Source organism: Centrocercus urophasianus, unplaced genomic scaffold (assembly GCF_019232065.1).
Source record: "Centrocercus urophasianus isolate 14NV4802_14NV808 unplaced genomic scaffold, USGS_Curo_1.0 seq_26, whole genome shotgun sequence".
NCBI classification, from domain to species: Eukaryota; Metazoa; Chordata; class Aves; order Galliformes; family Phasianidae; genus Centrocercus; species Centrocercus urophasianus.
This window is the reverse complement of record NW_024884822.1, coordinates 1708154-1725870: the sequence shown is the minus strand read 5'-3', so window position 1 is coordinate 1725870 and position 17717 is coordinate 1708154. Positions and strand designations below refer to the sequence as shown.

Below are 17717 nucleotides of genomic sequence, written 5' to 3'. Positions count from 1 at the left end.
CAGACAATATTTATTTTACTGCAGATTTTGAAGATACGGCATTATCACAAATAAAGTCATGCTTAAATATTTCAGGTGTAACAGTTCTATATGTAGTTTAATTTCACGCACTAACACTTTTTCCTTAGAGACTGTCTCAAGTTTTCAGAATCCCTAAACCTGCAGGACCTCTTACTTTACTGTTATATAGCTGTTATGCTATAAAGGAAACATAAATGCCATGACAAAGCCATTCTTGAAAGTAGGGTTCACAGTTTCAATAGCCTGATTATATTTCTATGCCTATTTGTAGAATAAATAACGAAAGAAAATGCAAACAACCTTTATTTATATTTGTGTGTGTATTGGAGAAAATTGGAAATAATTTAGTCATTAACTTAGGGTGAGTACAAGATCTGCCCTTCTAACACTTGTACTGGGTTGTTTTAGTCTCTGCAGGGCTGGGCTGTGTCTGGGACCTTTGTAACGAGACCTGGGGCTTGTTCAGTCTTTGCAGTGCCTTTGGCTGCTGCTAGCTATGTGCTTCAAGTATTTCTGAATAGAAGGGAGTAAAGAACAATTGGTTCATTGGTGATGAGGAAATTTATACTCTGTAACGTTCTTCAGTGTTTCTTGTTTTCTGATGTGGAAAGTTTCTTTTATTCACTGAAGTGTGCACCTCCAGCTGCTGACAGCTCTTTATCTTTGTTAAGTCCCGATTACATTTTTGTTCCATTTTGATTCCATTTTTGGATTACATCAGGTCACTTTGGTAAAAAATGGGAGCTATTTAAAATCTTAATATTGATTGCATGTAGAAATTAAATTGACTGTAGTTCTTAAAGTATTCCCCAAGGACACAGAGTACCGCAAATAGCCAAGGTTCAGCAAGCAAGCGTTGGAACAGTTCTTGCTATGTGAAGGGGTTTGGAAAAGAATATAAATTGTGGCTATGATCATGCTCTAAAGTTAAAAGATAGTGAGAAAGCTTATTGATAGGTTAATTTCCATTGGAAATATTGGAAATAAAACTCTGGAACACAATCAGCATTACTGAGAGCATCTGGAATCAGATCTCATAATTTTATTCTTCTTTAGGTTCTTGTGCAGCTGCACTGCATTAGATCACAACCTTAGTGATGCCTGTTGATTTGATTTTTTTTTTTTCCATTTCTGTCTCTGGTGCTGCCTTTCCAGCTGCAGACAGGATTGGGGGGGTCAGTAGGGTATGCAGAAACCAAAGTCATGAAGGCAGATCAGTATGCTGATGTGCTCTTGAGGCATTCCAGGGATGAGAATTCTGAGATGACTTTGCCTTTGAATGGTCCTTATATAAACTCAATCACAGCTAAAGCATCTCTGTGAAAGACTGTGGTTTGAACAAATGATTTTCTGCTTTTGTGTTTTGAGCCACTGAAGCTGGGGAAGGAGAATGACTACAAAGGTGGTAAAGGAAAGATGAAACTGTGAAGAAATCTGTAACAAATTAAATATTCTTTTCACATTGGGTGGCTTCATGCAGAAATAGTTCAGAGGAGATCAGTGAGGATAACAAATAACGGTGTGTATATGTGGAGTGTTAACTGTCTGCTTGGAAATAAAGCAGATCCTGGGATTGCTGATTACTGCCCAAGTAGTTCAGTTGTGCAGTGTAGTCCATTAACCTTCTGTGGCCATTGGACAGATTCTTGCCTCGGAGTTTATTTTCAGCTTAGTTTCTTTACTTCCTCCCCACCTTGCACACACAATTGTGTCCATGCAGCCATGCATGCCAAGGTGTGAGAAATGGTTACAACCAGGCAAATGTTTAAGAGGAACAAGTGGTGTAAGGGAGTGAAAGAGAGGACATAAGTGTCCTTTTACTTTCCTGAGTGTCAGTCACAGAAAATAGAATAGAAAGTTGCCCACATATCACCCTCACTGCTGCTCCCCATGGGCAGCTTCACTTTGATACCCTTTTCTTGGTGGCAAGAAAAGGACAGCAGTACCTGAAAAAAGGCCTGAAACTGGGTTCCTGGAAAAATGCATGTCAGTTCATTGTTTCTGCAAAGACCTGGTATTCTGTGAGGTCTTGTTGGTTTTCTAATTCTCACCAGCAACCTAAAACGTTCCCTCTGCCAATTACCTACTTCTTCCAATTCTCAACAGTTTTAGACCTGATGTTTTTGTGCATAGCAGTGGTCTGTATAAACAAATATCCTTCCTCAAGCAGCACTGAGCTCAGCATGTAGAAATGCTTTGGATTTTTCTGAACATCAGAGGTGTCCTGACTGCCTCCCACATCTGCTGCTGCAGATTCCAGACAGCATTTTGGTGCATAAGTGGTTCCAAGACATAAAAATACCTGAGGTTCATGTCTGAAAGGATACATAACATGCATCTCTTCATTATGGTCAAAATTAAGTATGGGAGAATGTAGATCATGTCGTTAGCAATCAGCTGTGCATGTTGCTCTAGGGCCAGTGGACATTCAGCTTCTAATTGCAGCTTGTTTTGTTATTCAGCTCAATTGTTTCCACTGTTTTCAATAAAGTAAGCCTGCTGAAAGCAAATTCTATTCTCATTAGGACTAATTAATAGTTGCCTTTTCCAAAGAGATTTATATTAGGCTTCGCACAGAGCAATAAACTGCAGCATTGTTCAGCTGCAGACCTCATGTTAAACTATGAGCCAGATGTTACATAGAATTGGTTCTGCACACTCCAGCACTTCCTTCGTGTTCTTCCATTGTTACTTTTATTCCTTTTTTTCCGACTAACAGAATTGTCAGGTCTAGCAGATGGGATCCTGCTGCCCTGGAGATCAGGGAGTAGGAGCTGAAAAATTAGTTTGGGACCTGAAAAGGCAGAGCTGCAGCCCCTCCTGCCCAGCCCCTTCGTGGTGCCTTGGGGAATCTCCTCGCTGTTCCTTGGGCCCCTGAGGCTGCAGGTCCTCCGTGTGTTACTACTGACTGTAGAGTTTGAGCTCTGAGAGCAGTGGGAGGTGTTAAATGCGTGCAAAACTCTTCTCTAGTTTAAACTATTGGTTTGTCTTCATTTAGAGCATTTCTTGCTTGTGGTTCCGCTTTATCTCGGATCAAATCAAACCTAATCATGTTTACCCTGTAGGACAGGTAGGAGTTTCTTGCTGTTTGCACTGAACCACTTAAACTGCTAAACTGTTGCTGTGAAGTGCTGACAGTGAACTTGGCACGCTGGTAGTCATGGGGCAGGATGCAGTACTTCTCTGAGGGAACTGGAATTTGTCCTGCATTGTCAAACTCACAAATCATGTCCAAATAAGAGAAATCACAGCAATAAGAAACTCAGCTTCCTGTGTCCTTTCTGCCTATCAGAGCTGATGCTGAGGTGCTCCCTCTTCCCCTGTCTTACCTCAGTAACACCTGCATCTGGTCTTTGGAAAGCTGTGAGGCTGCAGGAGTGAGCCTGGGCTCATGGCTCTGCGGTGTGCAGGGCTGGGCACTTTCACCCTGCTCACATCTCAGTTATATTCTGCATCTCTACCGTGAGCAAGATAAGAAGCAGGTTCTGGTTCCTGGGGCTTTATTGCCTCTGAATTCCTGACAGAAGAGTTGATCTTTATGTTCAAGAGAAAACAGTTTGTAAGGTGAATGGCTTGCAAGGAAACTACAGGGAAAACTACAAGCAGTTGAAGAGGGGGAAGCAAGTCAAGCTTTTTCTTTTCAATCAGGGATTTTCTCCAACTGGAGAGTCTCTTCTGAGCATTGCTGAGGTGAAATTAGGTGCAATTTCCATCCTCCTTGAGTCCCGTTATCTATTTCTGATGAATGTATGACCCTGAATGACAGAAGAGGATATTGCACCTAAACTTGCAGGTTACCCAAATTTCTGAATTGTCCTGGAGGAGCAGTGCTTAAGTAAACACAATAGTTACTGCCATGGTTGCTCACTGGGATGATTTTGGGATGCGTTTTCTGGTTTGGGTCCCAACTCTGCGATGATTTTGGAGATGTCACAAGCAGGGCTGTGAAGGGCTTTTGGTTTCACAGCTGTGTACCAGTGTTGGCAAATGAAGAATCATTTTAGGCTGAAATAAACATATAATTTTTTTTTTTGTATTTTGCTTGCCAAAGATAATGCTGGAAAATGTTCCTTTTAAATGAAGAAATCTCCCTTTGTTTCTGAACAAAGAGTTTTACTGTGGACACCCATAGAATAAATGACAGAAATAATAGAAAGCATTTGGAAAGGGTTGATACTCAATATTGCAGGAATTTAACAACATGTATTTAGGGTGAGGAGATCCATGTGCAGGGAGATACACTTTTGGGTATATCCAAACTCTACGTCTATCAAACTTCTACAAACTCTATCTGCTCCTACTTCCTAGAAGAGCCAAAAGTCAAAGTTTTTCAGACAGGGAGTTGGTAGGCTGCATTCTTTGTGCATCCTTACTCACTCACTAAACATGCTTTTATGTGAAGAACTAAGCCTGTGTTGGGGCAGACTGGGATCCAGGAATCCCTTTTCCTGGGTTGGTGCCATGAATGCCTTTACTTAGGTAAAATGGAGCAGACTAAAAAGCAAAGTTCCGCGAGCTACTCGACAGCATCTCTAATCTGCTCCTCATGGTCAGTGGGGCTGTTCCAGCTAAATTTTGTATTGAATTTGAGCTAAATTTGTTATTGGCTTTGCTGAAGTTATGTTTCTGTGCTGAAGCTAATGGTTACAGGAAAAAGTTTCTTAGATGTGACTTATGTGACCAAGTGATTCTTCCTATAGAAACATGAGAAGTGTCGTTTCAACTATAGTGTCTTTTCTGGGAAACAAATTTCTTGTTATCTGTACTGGTAAGAAAAAAGAAAGGGTCAGCAAACCAGTACATTTGGAACCTGTACTCTCAAAAACAAGTTACAACACTACAATATGGAAAAATAAGCAGTTATTTTTAAGATGGTAAGTAAAACTTACCAAGCGTGTCCCTGTTAGTATATTCTGTCTGTAGGCTGCTTCCCACAGCAGCCAGAAACTAGGCAGAGCCATCAGCCACCCTGCTCTGCGCTATCTTTGTGCACTGTGTAGAATTTCACTTGGATTTAGTTTCTTTTTTTGCCTTGTTTTAAATACTCTTGTCAGGAGAACGTGAAAAACAATGTTATGAACAGTAAAAAAAGCCCATACCAGCTGGTGTCTGAATTGTGGCTGCTGTTCTAGCACAATATTTAAATGTTGCTAGCCTTGAGGAGAGCAGCAAACTGGCAGACAAGTGGCACACTGGTGTAAATGAACTGTGTGAGGGTGCCCCAGCCTGCAGGGCAGGTAAGGCAGATGTTTTGCTTTGATTTAGTACAGTGTTTAACTCCTAGGTGCCATTATCCATAGTTCTCCCCAAGGAGTATTTCCCATGCACTTGGGGATCACTTCTCTATCAAATTCAGTTGAAACTTGCCAGCAATGGGATGAGGTGAGTGTTTGAGCCTTATGCTACTGCACTTAGAAACTTGGTCCAGGAAGACAGCAAAGGCTTGCTTTGCTTTCCAAGCAACTGATAAGTATAGTTTACAGCAAATTTAAGTTAAATGCTCACTTTTAAACACTTAGCAGCCATGTTACTGCTGGCTTTCCCTCATATTTTCACAAGGAAAGCTGTAAAACAGAAGTAAAGCAGGACAGCTGTGCAGGAGCTGCTGCTCAGTACTTGGTTCTTCACCTTCACTGCTCCATCAGCAGTGAAGCCACAGCAGGAGCTCGTTGTGCTTGGCCTTGTGCAGCACTCTTTGCAGTGTGCCTTACTTACCCAGTGCCAAAAGGAGGGAAGCCCTGCACAGAGCTTAAGGAAGGTCATGTATTTCGTGCAGCAGCACGGCCTCGACTCCCAAATACTGAGCCTGCTTTGGAGACTGGCAGCAGTGCTTCTTACTGTCAGTTTGGCTGGGTGACATCTCCCTCAGCACCGACCTTGATTTCTGCTGACAATCTGTATTTTTAGCCAGCAAGTCCCACCCTCCAGAGAGGAGATTCTTTAATAGTGATCTGTAGGTTTTAGTAGAGATCAGATCAGTGGGGTCTGTTCTATAGGGATTTTTTCAAAACTCACCGACACTGTTCCTCAGGAATTGTACCTTATTATAACAAGTTTACCTGGGACTTTTCCTCTTTTTGCTTGGGATAAAGCCAGCTCCTAAGTCAGCAGCCTTATCATTTAAACCAGCACACGGTCTCTGTAGTAAAACACAGAAAAAGCATGACAAACATTTATACTCTTAATTATAAATGATAATGAAGAAATACAGTGAGTAGCATATTCTCTTAGAATGTTTATCAGTATGTTGTATCACTTCGAGATCAACACGTTTTAAGCTAATGAAAAGTATTCACTCCCTTTCTTATGGAAAATATTGGCAAGGTACCATGTGGTTGGTATCCTCCCAGCACTCATGCAGTGCAGGAGCTCACAGGTTTACCTCCTGCAATTGCTTTCCTGATAGCCCCTCTGCAGAGGGATGCAGCTCTGGGGGCAGGGACATGGAAGAGTCAGGGCGTTGTTAGCAATCTTGTGGAAACAATTTTCATGTTTGTAAAATAACTACGCCTTTCAACAGATATCTCTAAGCATGTAGTGATTACTTTTATTTACCCCCACCCCTTAGATGGTTCATTTTGGAGTGGTGTCTTTTAACGCATCCTCTAAAGAAACTCTTCTCAAGAAAGAAGGCATCTTAACGTGAACCCAATAGCAAGCTGTAGCCAAGTGCAGTCTGTAATACAAAGGGTGTTCTGCTACAATTAATGAATTTTATATTTAATACAGCTTTGGGGAAACTCTCCCCCTTTAGAGTATTTCTGAAGCTTATAATAATGTATCAGTGCAGAAAGAAAATGGTAATTGTTAATCTGTGAAAATAATGTGTTCCTTCATGCACGCTGGGGAGTTTGAATATTAAGTTTCAATATTTGTTTTGGGAAAAGCAAAGTGCTGAGGCTGCAGCATTTGGTGCTGGCTGCAGATCTCTGTGGATCATTGGAGATGATCAGCTGAGGCTCTGACCCGGCTGTTGGAGCAGTTATCTGCTGCATTCTTACCATTCATTTAATTTACAAGGTAACTTACCAATAGGGAGGGCTACAATGAGTAAACAAAAGATGCTTTTCCCTCTTTCTGCTTACTGTCCAGCTTGCCTGAACTGTTACTTGTATTTGATGTCCATGTAGCTGCTCTAACTTGGAGTCGTTTGGAGCTGCAGTGACTGGAAATCGCGGGTGAGAAATGCATCTCCTATCCCTGCTTTTCACTGCTTGGTTTTGTGCACACACTGAAGTCAGCAAATATTTGGTGAAGTTGTTGGTCAATAAGTTACAGACTGTGATCACCACATCAGAACCTCTTCATGTGATGAACAGCATGATTCCTTTTTGACACATGCCAACAGGGCCTTGGCAAATGATTGTAGTGCAGCCACTGCTCCATTTTAGAATGATGGTGCTGAAGCATCCAGTGAACTTTGCTGGCCTTGGCCATTGATACATGGCAACTACATGGCCATGCCATTAATTGTGTGACACAGGCCCTGCCTTTCATGACACAGAGCAACTTGAGAACTGCAGGTGAGCACCTCCTGACTGCTGGGCTGCTTCAGCCACATTGAGCACGTGGCTCTGTATGCTGTCACACAGGGTGCCCAAAGCATCATGGTTGCCTTGGGGTGTCCACTTGCAACAGCTGCCTCTTGTGCTCTGGGCATTACTAGATCTCTTCAGAAGCTTTAACATCCTGTGGGATGCACAAGCTCGTTCTATTGTGAGCAGTGTACATTCAGCTCAGTCTTGCCAACGGAGCCCTTTTGTTTTTCTTAATGAAAAACAAAACACACTCTCTTCTGTGTCTTCAGCTAGAGTTGCTTTTGTGATGGATATTTATGTCCCTGAGGATTACAGAGGATAAATTGTTATCCCCTATTTCTGTTCTTTCCGTTGTGCATTTTAAGAGCACACAAATCCTAATGATAGTTCACAGCAGCAATATTAAAGAGCTTCTTCATCTGTGCTGGGTGTGCAGCACAGTGGTAGGAAAGCTGCTGCTCCACCTGTTCCTTCAGAGCTTACAGGGACCGTAGGGAGGCATCCATGATCTATGGCAGTGCTTAAGACTAAAGCAGCCCCTAGCCATTTAGACTGGCAGGAAAATGGAAATTCAGTCTTAGTCTCTGCATGGTGAGGACCTGTCCCTGATCCCATCAACTCCAGTATTCAGTAAGAAACGTGTGGTGGACATCCTAAGCAAGAACATTTGCTTTAATATACTCCCGACTCTTAGACAGGGTCATTTAGACACTTTTGTAGTTGCCTGTTTGTAGTTGCAATAGCTTTTGGCAAGGCGCTGAACTTAATGCCTCTTTTAATGTTTTATTGGATGGCAGCATTAGCTCATGACGAGGCACCTCGATTCTTGTAGAGAATAGAGACATAAAATAAGAAAGCACTATCATTATGACAGCAACAGCAGTTGCTGCCAGCCACTATTAGCAAGCTAACTTCATCTCAAAAACAAATTGTACCCTCTTGTGGGCTAGGGCAGTAGACTGTGTTTTCATTATGTATGCACTATACAGAGCATAGTAAAAACTGCTGGCAGTCCGTTTGTTGTACAGCTACACAACGTGTGACTGGGTAGTGTGAAAGAAGAAGACAGTCTGATCATAACCTTTGAACTTGGTAGTGTAAAGCTGAATGTGTTTTTCTTTGCTCTGGCTGTGACCCCTGTCACTGCCTGCTTGGAGTAGAGCAGTGGCTGCCATCTGCTTAGGGAGCTGTAGTGCCCCACAGAGATGCGTTCAGGCTCCCCTCTTGCCCAGCAGCCCCTGGATAGGGGAGTTGTGCTGCCTGCCAGCACCTTGCCTTGCTTGGCCCGTGGTCCCAGGCAGAGCACCAGCCCCTGAGGCACTGCTGGACACGGCAGCTGTTTGCATTTCTTCAGAGCTGGACATTACGTGGCATGCTGTGCCTTTCCTCTCCCTGTGAAGAGCAGCACAGCTGCTGTTGTCTTGGAGAAGAGGTTGGGATTCTTGGAAGCTGTCAGAGCCCCAGTTATTGTCCAGTTGGAGGCTGGATGGTAAGTGATTTTAAGTGGGGGATACACAGTGGCTAGAAGATGAGGAGACACAGAATATTGTTGTAAGGTTTGGATAAATTCACACCTTCGTCTTCACATGATTGCTGCTCCACTTCGTAATTTATCTTTCAAAATCCATAACTTGTTTTTCTTAGCTTCAGGTTTCCTTGAATACTTTTCCCATTTCTCATTTTAAATAAGTGAAGAGCTAGCAAATTGTGTTTCTTTCCTACTATGCAAGGTCTTTTTGGTTCTCTATTTTATGTTGTAATTTCATGTGTAAATCTTCTGAAACTTCACTGAGACACTTCTGGCTTTACTTTAGCATCCTGACTCCTGCAGTAGGAGTCCTCCCGCTGAACCCAAATGCCTTTTCTTTGCAAGTTCCTTAAGAAGATGTTGTCAAGTCACAGCAGCAAAGGTTTTTAAATTAGTGACTGTGGTCCCTTTTCTTTCTGGTGCCTGCTGAGAGTATGGGGATTTAACACAGCAATGAATGAAAGAACAAGGATGGTGAGCATTAGGATTTTGTCTTAGCTTAGAAGTGAGTGCTTCTTTAAGGAATTTGCAGCCATACGGAGTAGTCCCCATTAATGTATGCTGTGAAGAGAGAATAAAAGATTCAGGTTCAATTTAAAAGTTTACCTCTCCCTGCATTGACTCTGTTCTGCATGAGCAGGCACTGTAACTGCAGGTCCTCAGGATCACATTCCGAAGTGGTTAAGCCCAGTGCTGGCTCCATTGCATCAGGACGAGCTTATGCTGTTGGATGCTTGGCTCTCAGTATTTGCTGTGGAAGGCAAAGTTACCCAAGCATGGAATATTTACACAACAGCATTGCTCTTTCTTCCTTCCCCCCTCTCCCCCCTCTGAAATAAAGCAAACTTGAGATCCTCCACTGTCCTCAGTCAAACTAGAGAGACTGCTGTTGCCCTTTTTTGCTCTCTGTTATAATTAACTGATGTGATGGCTAATGAGTGTAACTGTAGAACAAGCAAGCCAAAGGAAAGGCATGCAACTCTAGCAGTTCAAGGCACTTACTAGTCCTGTTAGCCATAGGGCTGGCTGAGGTTGGAGCGAGGGTCTGTGTGGGATGGGTCCCATGTCAACTTTGCTATGTGAGGAGCAGCACTGGGGGAGCTGCTGACACAAGGCAGCTGATGGAGTCCTGACACTGTCTGCAACACCCACAGAGTTGTATTAGGGCAGGAGCTGCCACGGATCCTCACAGCAGTGTGCAAGTGGGTGCAGGCAGCAGCACTGCTTGCAGCCTCAGGATACCACGAGCTGATATTCATATTGCAAACAAATAGCACACTCCAGTGGAGCACGGCTGTACTTCTCCTGGTGTATGAAAATCTGAAGAAAGAATGCTTGCCTGCTGTCTGTGTAGAGGCCTACCAATAGGGTGCACCAGTGATACAAGAAAATCAACACAAAGTACAGTTTTGCAGCCTTGGAACTAAATTAACTGGACTACATTGTTTCCAAGTAATCTGTATAATTACAACAGGTTGGCATAGGAGCACACCTAATAGTCAAATGCGAGTAGGAAAGAGTAACAGAGATTTTTCTGACCAAGGAAACTGGGGCATGAACATGTTGTGAGATGGCAGCTCTGCCCTGTTTTCTATCTGTAGCCTGGTTTTTGGAAGTTCCATGTTGCCTCTGGGCACGGTATTACTCATAAATGGTCTTTTTCTAAGACTTGCACACAGTTGGCCGTGTTGTGCTGTGCCACTCTGTGTGTGCGTTTAATGGCCAGGGTGACATTTTGCTTCCAGTAGCTCTGAATGAGCTCAGGCTTCTGTGGAAAGTGCTGACTACCAAACTTAATTCCTGTGGGGAACATAGGAAAGTCTGGTTAAATCAACCACTCCTTAGTGTGCAGCTGCTTAAATGTTTCATGTTGTCTGTGTGATGCTTTTAAAATGTAACAGTTGTGTCTGTAACCACTGCAAGGGAAATAAATAATTGATGGCATTTATAGCAATCAAACTGTAATTTGTGCTTGCATTTTCATGATGGAGTATTTCATAAAAATAATTTATTTTCCAAGGGCTCTAAGCGTGTACAGTGAGGAATCCTACATCGAGGATTGGTGCTCAGTTCCTTCCCAGAATGGTCTGTGTGCTTGCGAGTACCTAATGAATAACTGTGAGTTGTGATGGATGCCCCATGTGAATGCCAGGCTGAGCCCCTGGATGACTTTCTCTCTTGGGTCATTTGGCTCTGCCTGTGAATCGACCATCATGCTTGCTTTCTTCCTCTCTTCCCCATTCCAGATAGGAAAAAGGAATCCCGGCGCTAAGCCCTCTGCTCCTGCCCAGCATGAGGAGAGGAGCAGTTCAGCGCTTAGACGCAGCTGGTGCAAACAGCTCAGTGCCCACGGTGAGAAGGTGCCAAGAAAATGAAGGAAAAGAGCAACCATGTGTGGTTCCTGTGAAGCCTGATGTAGAGGGTTACAAGAGAAATCTCTTTCCATCTCCCTCCTGCCACAAGTGCCGAGCTGTGCAAGGGACAGGCATCAACCGTGCCCCTTCCTCGGACAGCAAGGCAGAGGAACAGCTCCTGCTCCAGAGAAGGGTTTGGACCACAGAGCTTTGGGAGCTTTGTGGGTGCAGGTTTATTTGAGACTTTTGGAGCTGGAACCTTTGGGAAACTGCTTTTCTCACTGGTGGAGCAGTGGGGGAGAACTCCTGCAAGAGGCACTTCCAAAAAACACACTTGTGCCATGTGGCCCACTGCTCTTATTTAACTGCACATCCACCTCCCTTGTTGCACTGCAGCAAACACGGAGGTTGTTGGTAAGAGTTGTGAATTTGATGTGCAGCGTGCCAAAGTCCTGGCAGCAGCCAGGCTGTCCTCACAGCACTCTGCTTTCACCCACAACTTCAAATAATCCACAGTATGTTTTTGCAAGTACTTATGTAAAGCTGCTGGTAAAAGATAACGGGGTGGAGAGGGGGGGAAAGTAGAGAAGAAGAAAGATTGGGATTTGGCAGGAATATCTTTTCAATGTTAAATTTGATCATTTCCCCCCCCCTCTCAATACTCTGCCCCTAGGTAAATAGGTTTGACTGGCTTTTGTGGTGGGTGGTTGTTGTGAGTGGGCAGGAGGACAGCATGCTGCACCTTGATGTGCTTATTGCAGTGTCACCAATTGCAGTAAATGATTCAATAAGTTCTGGGTTTGTTTTTTAAGATTTTGATCTTTGCTGTAGAATGCATTGCTAACAAAACTCAGCAGGCCTTGCTTCTCATTAGCCTTGCCTGTAGCAATGGATCAAGTGAGCACGGGTGGTAATTTATCTGCATGGGTTTTGTTTATTATCTCTTCACATAAATTGCTTTTCTTCCCCCTCTTCCTGCAGTAATGAAACTTGAATGAAAAATAATAGAATTTAAAAGCACTCTCCTAGTCAGATACAGCACTCACTTGGGGGCGTTATTACTTTATGCCTTACTTACAAGCAAAAAGCTGTAGCAGTGTCTGTGGTCTGCCCTGTGCTGGGTGCTGCACAGCCTGGCCTAGGGGTCAGAATTCAAGTACTCAGTTTTTCTTTTGCTTCACTTTTGAAGTAAAATAACTGAATCCAAGGAAGGGTGCTTGAATTTTGGCTAAGGATGGTCAACATTACGAACAACTGGGTGTAATGCATGATTTAAATGAAAAAGCCACTTGTGAAAGCAACTCAGTTGTCATTTCCTGACTGTTACCGTGCAGATAAAACTGCAGATTAACTGAGGCTGCAACTTACGAAAATTCTTGCCTGTTTTCACAGTTATCACAGCTACATTGTTTTCTTCACTTCCTTTGAAGTATGCGGTTCCCAAAATGTTTTTCCTGGCTTTGACTAAGCTTGGTATCTCGTCTTCAGGCAATGCAGGTGCCAAGGAGTGGCACAGCCAGGTTCCCTAAATTAACTCTAGCGTCCAGAGATCAGCAGTCCAGGAACTTACAGAGCTCTACGGATTTGGATTTAATGAGACTTAATGGATTTCTCTTTGTTGATGGTGGTGATTATAGTTTTTCGATTTCTTTTTGAAGGAATACAAACATAACAGCTGTAGGAAAGTTTTCCCAGCTTAGCTGTGTATCACCCAGTTGAAGTACCCTCTCTATGCTCAGTCTGCAGTCTCAGCAAGCTTCATTTGTTGCCTACATAGTAGCTGCTAGTATCGCTCTGGGTAACATTTGTAGGCTGAGGTTTGCTCATCTTTCCCCAGCAGGGAAGGCTCAGAGCTGGACTCTGGGCTGCAGAAGGGATGTGCTGCTGACTGTTCGTTTGAGAGCTTTGGGTTTGACATGGATTTAAGGCAACAGCCATGGCAGGCTTTGGCAGTAGTTTGAGAGTGGAATCTGTGTGTGACAAGAGGGAGCAATTTCTAGGTTGAATCTGTCCACTACCTCCCTCACCCTCAAAAAGATGTGATGCAGTTTGCTTTGGCAGATGTAAGGTCTCAGATGCTTGCAGCAGGAGCTGCTGGAGAAACAGACTATGAAATAACACATCTCTGTGTCTTATGTGCAACTTAAGGCACCATTCTGCTACCTCAGCTTTCGCTCCAGAGTTGACATGCAAATCTGTGCAAGCAAGAGCTCTCCTATTCCGCACTGTCGCTTCCCACTGGCGAATGCTGGCTGCCATTGGAAATGCTGTGCTCCCTGCAGGTGCAGCTCCAGCAGATGCAGCTTGGAGCTGTGTCCTCAGTTCAGGGTTTTCATGGAAAGCCCTGCGTCCAACAGCCCATGTGTTGAATGGATTGAGTTCTTACTGCTCTAATTTTTTCTGCAAAAGAGGAGCTAAAGTTGGTATTGATGCAGTTTGAACCACGTGTATGTTAGTTTTCTCAGGCTTGAGTTCTGCAGCACTGCTGGGGTTGCTGACCCACGCCTTCTGTCTCAGTGACATCTCCTGAAGTGTATAAAACCGAAAGCCCCGCACCTCCTTCCGTAGAGCTGGTGCTTCTGGCTCTGTTTGCTAAATTCGCCCGGGCTGTCGCGGCTCTCAGCTCGCGGCATCCTGGCGGCGGGGAATCCTTTCGGCTCGGCTTTATACAGTAGATGAGCGCTCCCTCTGCTGCGTGCACGCTGTAAAAGCACTCCGTCCTGATGCACAGGCGGATGCTGGCGCGGTGCCGCGCCTCGTGCTCTCGTGCAGCAGAGGGCGGTGTTGGCTGCGCCCGGAGCGCTGCAGCCCGCGGCCGGATTGAAGGGATGGCTGCACCCAGGCTTCGCTTTTCCGACTGCTGCGATCTGTAAATATTTATACCAGGCTTACGTATGCATCTTTACCACTTTATGAAAGTGTTGTTTTCTCCTAGTAGCAAATCTAAGCTGTTAGCTCTCTATACCACAGTGCAAATATTTAGCCTGCAGAGCTTAGCAGGCTGCTGATTTCCTGGCAGCTTTCTTGTGTCACCCAGAATAGCTTCCTCTTACCAGGGAGGGTTTTGTCTTTATTCTTGGTACAGATGTCACACCTTTTGCAGAAACACATCAGGATGCTCCCTTGCAGATGCAGGAGATCAGATATATGAGCTCCATGCAGCAAAGCACAATTAACAACACCCGCAGAATTACTTTCCCCATTAGTTCTCACTACTGATGGGTGCATCTGGGATCTCAATCTTGGCTTGGAGCTGAGAGTAGCACCCTCATCACTTAGCCCCCAAGGCCAGCTGTGCCAGTGCAGTGCCATGGGGCAGCAGCAGTGGTTTTGCAGCTGGCAGAGCAGCCTGGGCTGTTTGCTGCCCTGTAGAGGTGCAGTAGTTCCTCCCAGCTGGCCTCCAGCAGCCACGCGTGTTGCATGCCCAGGGCACTGTGTGCTGCAGTGGCCTCAGAGGGTGAGCATGAACTGGCAAAGAGGAAATCAGAAAAATTTAAGGGATGTCAAAAGAAATTCTCATTCTTCCACTTCTTTCTGATAGTTAGCATAGAGCTCTTAGCACTTTCTTAACATATAGTCTGCCATCTATAATGATGTAGCTGAGCCTTTCTTGACATTTACACACGTATAAAAACAGAATTTTAAGCAATGCCCTGTTTAAAGAGGAAGATAAAGTGCTAAAGAGAAGAAATAAAACCGCCTGATGCAGATGGATTTGTAAACTGTTTAAGACATTTCTGCTTCGGTGGAGCGATGCTTGGGCTGCGTGCAGTGTGACAGATCAGCTCCCCACACCGTGCTGAGGTTCCTGCTGGGGTGGCTGAGATCTCATACATGGAGTCACACAGTGACCATGTCCTGGTCTGCCTCTGTGGGCTCTGTTGTCCCATTTCTATATGGCCTTAACGATGCCTCCATGCTAAAATACAACTATGGTTTCTGCTACCAGTTCTTTCCTGCTGTTGTCCCACAATCCATCCTAACAGTCATGCTAAACCATTGAGCATCTTTCAACAGCTGTTCATTTCGGGGGGGAGGGGAAACAACAAAACACAACAATAACAAAAAAAAAAGCAAAAAATCTACTGACCAGAAAACTGTTTTCCACATAGAAACAACCTGGTTGTGAATCCTGGGAGTGGGAACGTGTAGTGCTGAACAGAGGATGGAGAAGGCCTGATTGTGTTCCTCTCCCAAAAGGGCTCTAATGCCCTGGGCAGCACATTGCTTTTGGTACATGGTGCCACTGGTATGTACTGTCTTGTTATCTTTTGCTCAACTTCTGTGTCTGTCTGGACTAGGAAATATGAAGGGAGAGTGAATATTAAAATCAGAGCTTGTGTATCTGGGCCTAAGAGTCAGAGCATCTGTTCTTAATAAAGAGTTGAGCATTGAGAAAAATATCCTTTCCAAAAATATTCTGCTTTGAAATCATTAGCAAAAGAAAAAGGAAGTTGTAAATGAACTACAGTGGGTGAGAAAGATTTTGCATTTAATTGTGTTTGCCAGATTAATGCTCTGAGGTTTTATGTGACGAATTATACTACTGAAAATGGATGCTGTGTTGAACTCTTGAGCAGAGACAGCAGTGTGGAAAAGGATAAAGGCTACAGCAAATATGAGGTACAATAGTAATGTAGACCACAGTCAGTTAGCACGTAATGGCTCCAGTGTGTTGAAAAGAAATGTGTGTGTCTATTCATATGTAAGCAAAAGTAAGTGTTTTCCATATAAAAATACATAGTCAGAGGGGAAAAAGGAAATCATTCTTAGCAAGAAACGCACCCTGCAGTGTTTATACCTTAGAGTTGTTTTCCCAAAGAATACAAAGTGATTTTTTTCCTGTAGAAAAGGTGTGCCAGGCACATTGCTGGTGGTGCAGAGACGTCCCTGTCTTGAAACTGCTGGTTTCTTTGAGGCTTACATGAAGAGCCCGGTGTTCTTAGAAGGCCACTTGATATGAGGTGTTTTCTCAAGAATGTGGGTAAATCCGCTGTCACCTCCTCTGCTGGCAAAATAAAGCCACATTCACATGTAAAGCAGCATGCAGGCAGCTGGGAATGCTGGAGCCATTTGGGTCCCATTCATTGTAAATGCTCCTGCATTGAATCTTGGGTGAGAGTTCTCAATTTTTTTAACTTCATTAATTATTTATCTGTTTCATTGACAAGCGCCATAAAAAGATGTAGTTAATTAACAGCAATATTTATGGCCTGATTTGCTGGGATTTCTTTTATTTGTTTCTGAAGAGCATTTGAAAGTTGGAAATGCTCCTGAACACGCAAATAATACCTGTCTGTACTTACCTTACAGTTATTCAGAGGCCAGTGTTTGCTTTCTTAAAGCAAATATTACCCAGTGATGCTGAAGTTTACCTTGGGGCAGCTGTGCCTGCCCTGTGCAAACCACAGACCTCCAGTAATGAGCTCCTCATCACAACTGCAGCACAGTCCTGGCATCCAGTGGAGTATTGCAACCACAGTCTCTCCCTGAGTTTATAAAGTGTAGAAAATTGTCTGAACTACAATTTCTCTGGAAAACTGCTGACAGAAAATCTCCGTGGTTCCCTTCTGCCAGAACAGGAGGGAGAAGTTTGCCCCACATGCACAAGGAACTGGCCCCGGGCCCAGCTGCATTCACAGTTCTGTTGGTTTCTGCTCCACTCCCTGGATGGTTTATGACTTTCTATATTTGTTTTATGTCTTATTCCCTTCTGCACAGCTTGGGCATGGTGCAGAAGAGGAATTGTTCCACTGAGAAGTAAGAAACTTCTTCAAAGGTTTGAGCAAGTTGCTAATTATTGCCAGGAGTGGTCAGAGAACTCATAGGAGAGGCTGAGCCAACCAAGAAAACATAATCCTTGTGAACCATCCCCAGAAATGTCACTGCCTGCCTCTGAATGACTCTTGTCAGTCTCTAATTGCACCTGTCTGTGGTTCTGGTCCTTGGCTGCCAGGAAGGACATGTTATTTTTCCAGTTCATTTGTCACTTTGCACTTCACAAATGTGTAATTTCTTCCACATGGCTTCAGCAGTCATCCTCTGTAATTCTGCAGTGATGGAGAGAGATGCTGAGTGCTGTATGTCCTGTGTGCTTCTCTCATAACACAGATAGAAAGAAGTGAAACAAAGGCTGTGAGGGAGGCAAGCAGCCCTATTTCACAGTGAGAAGGCACAGTTACGTCTAATGTACACATCATTTCAACAGTCCCTTCCAGTCTTTCATGTACTGAAATCCAGGGTGCTTCTTTTTTGTGCCTTGCTCTCCTTTAGGTT

General features: G+C 44.0%; 1 protein-coding gene across 3 annotated transcripts in view; it reads left to right on the top strand.

The window, feature by feature from the left end:
- Positions 1-17717, top strand: part of KCNIP1 (potassium voltage-gated channel interacting protein 1) — a 305776-nt gene that overhangs the window by 54020 nt on the left and 234039 nt on the right. The window contains exon 1 of one of the 3 annotated variants that reach the window (XM_042826386.1): positions 8986-9048. The exons of the other annotated variants lie outside the window; for them this stretch is intronic. The gene's annotated coding sequence lies outside the window, so the exon portion shown is untranslated. Of the gene's footprint in view, positions 1-8985; positions 9049-17717 lie in introns of those variants that run through there. 3 annotated transcript variants of the gene reach the window in all.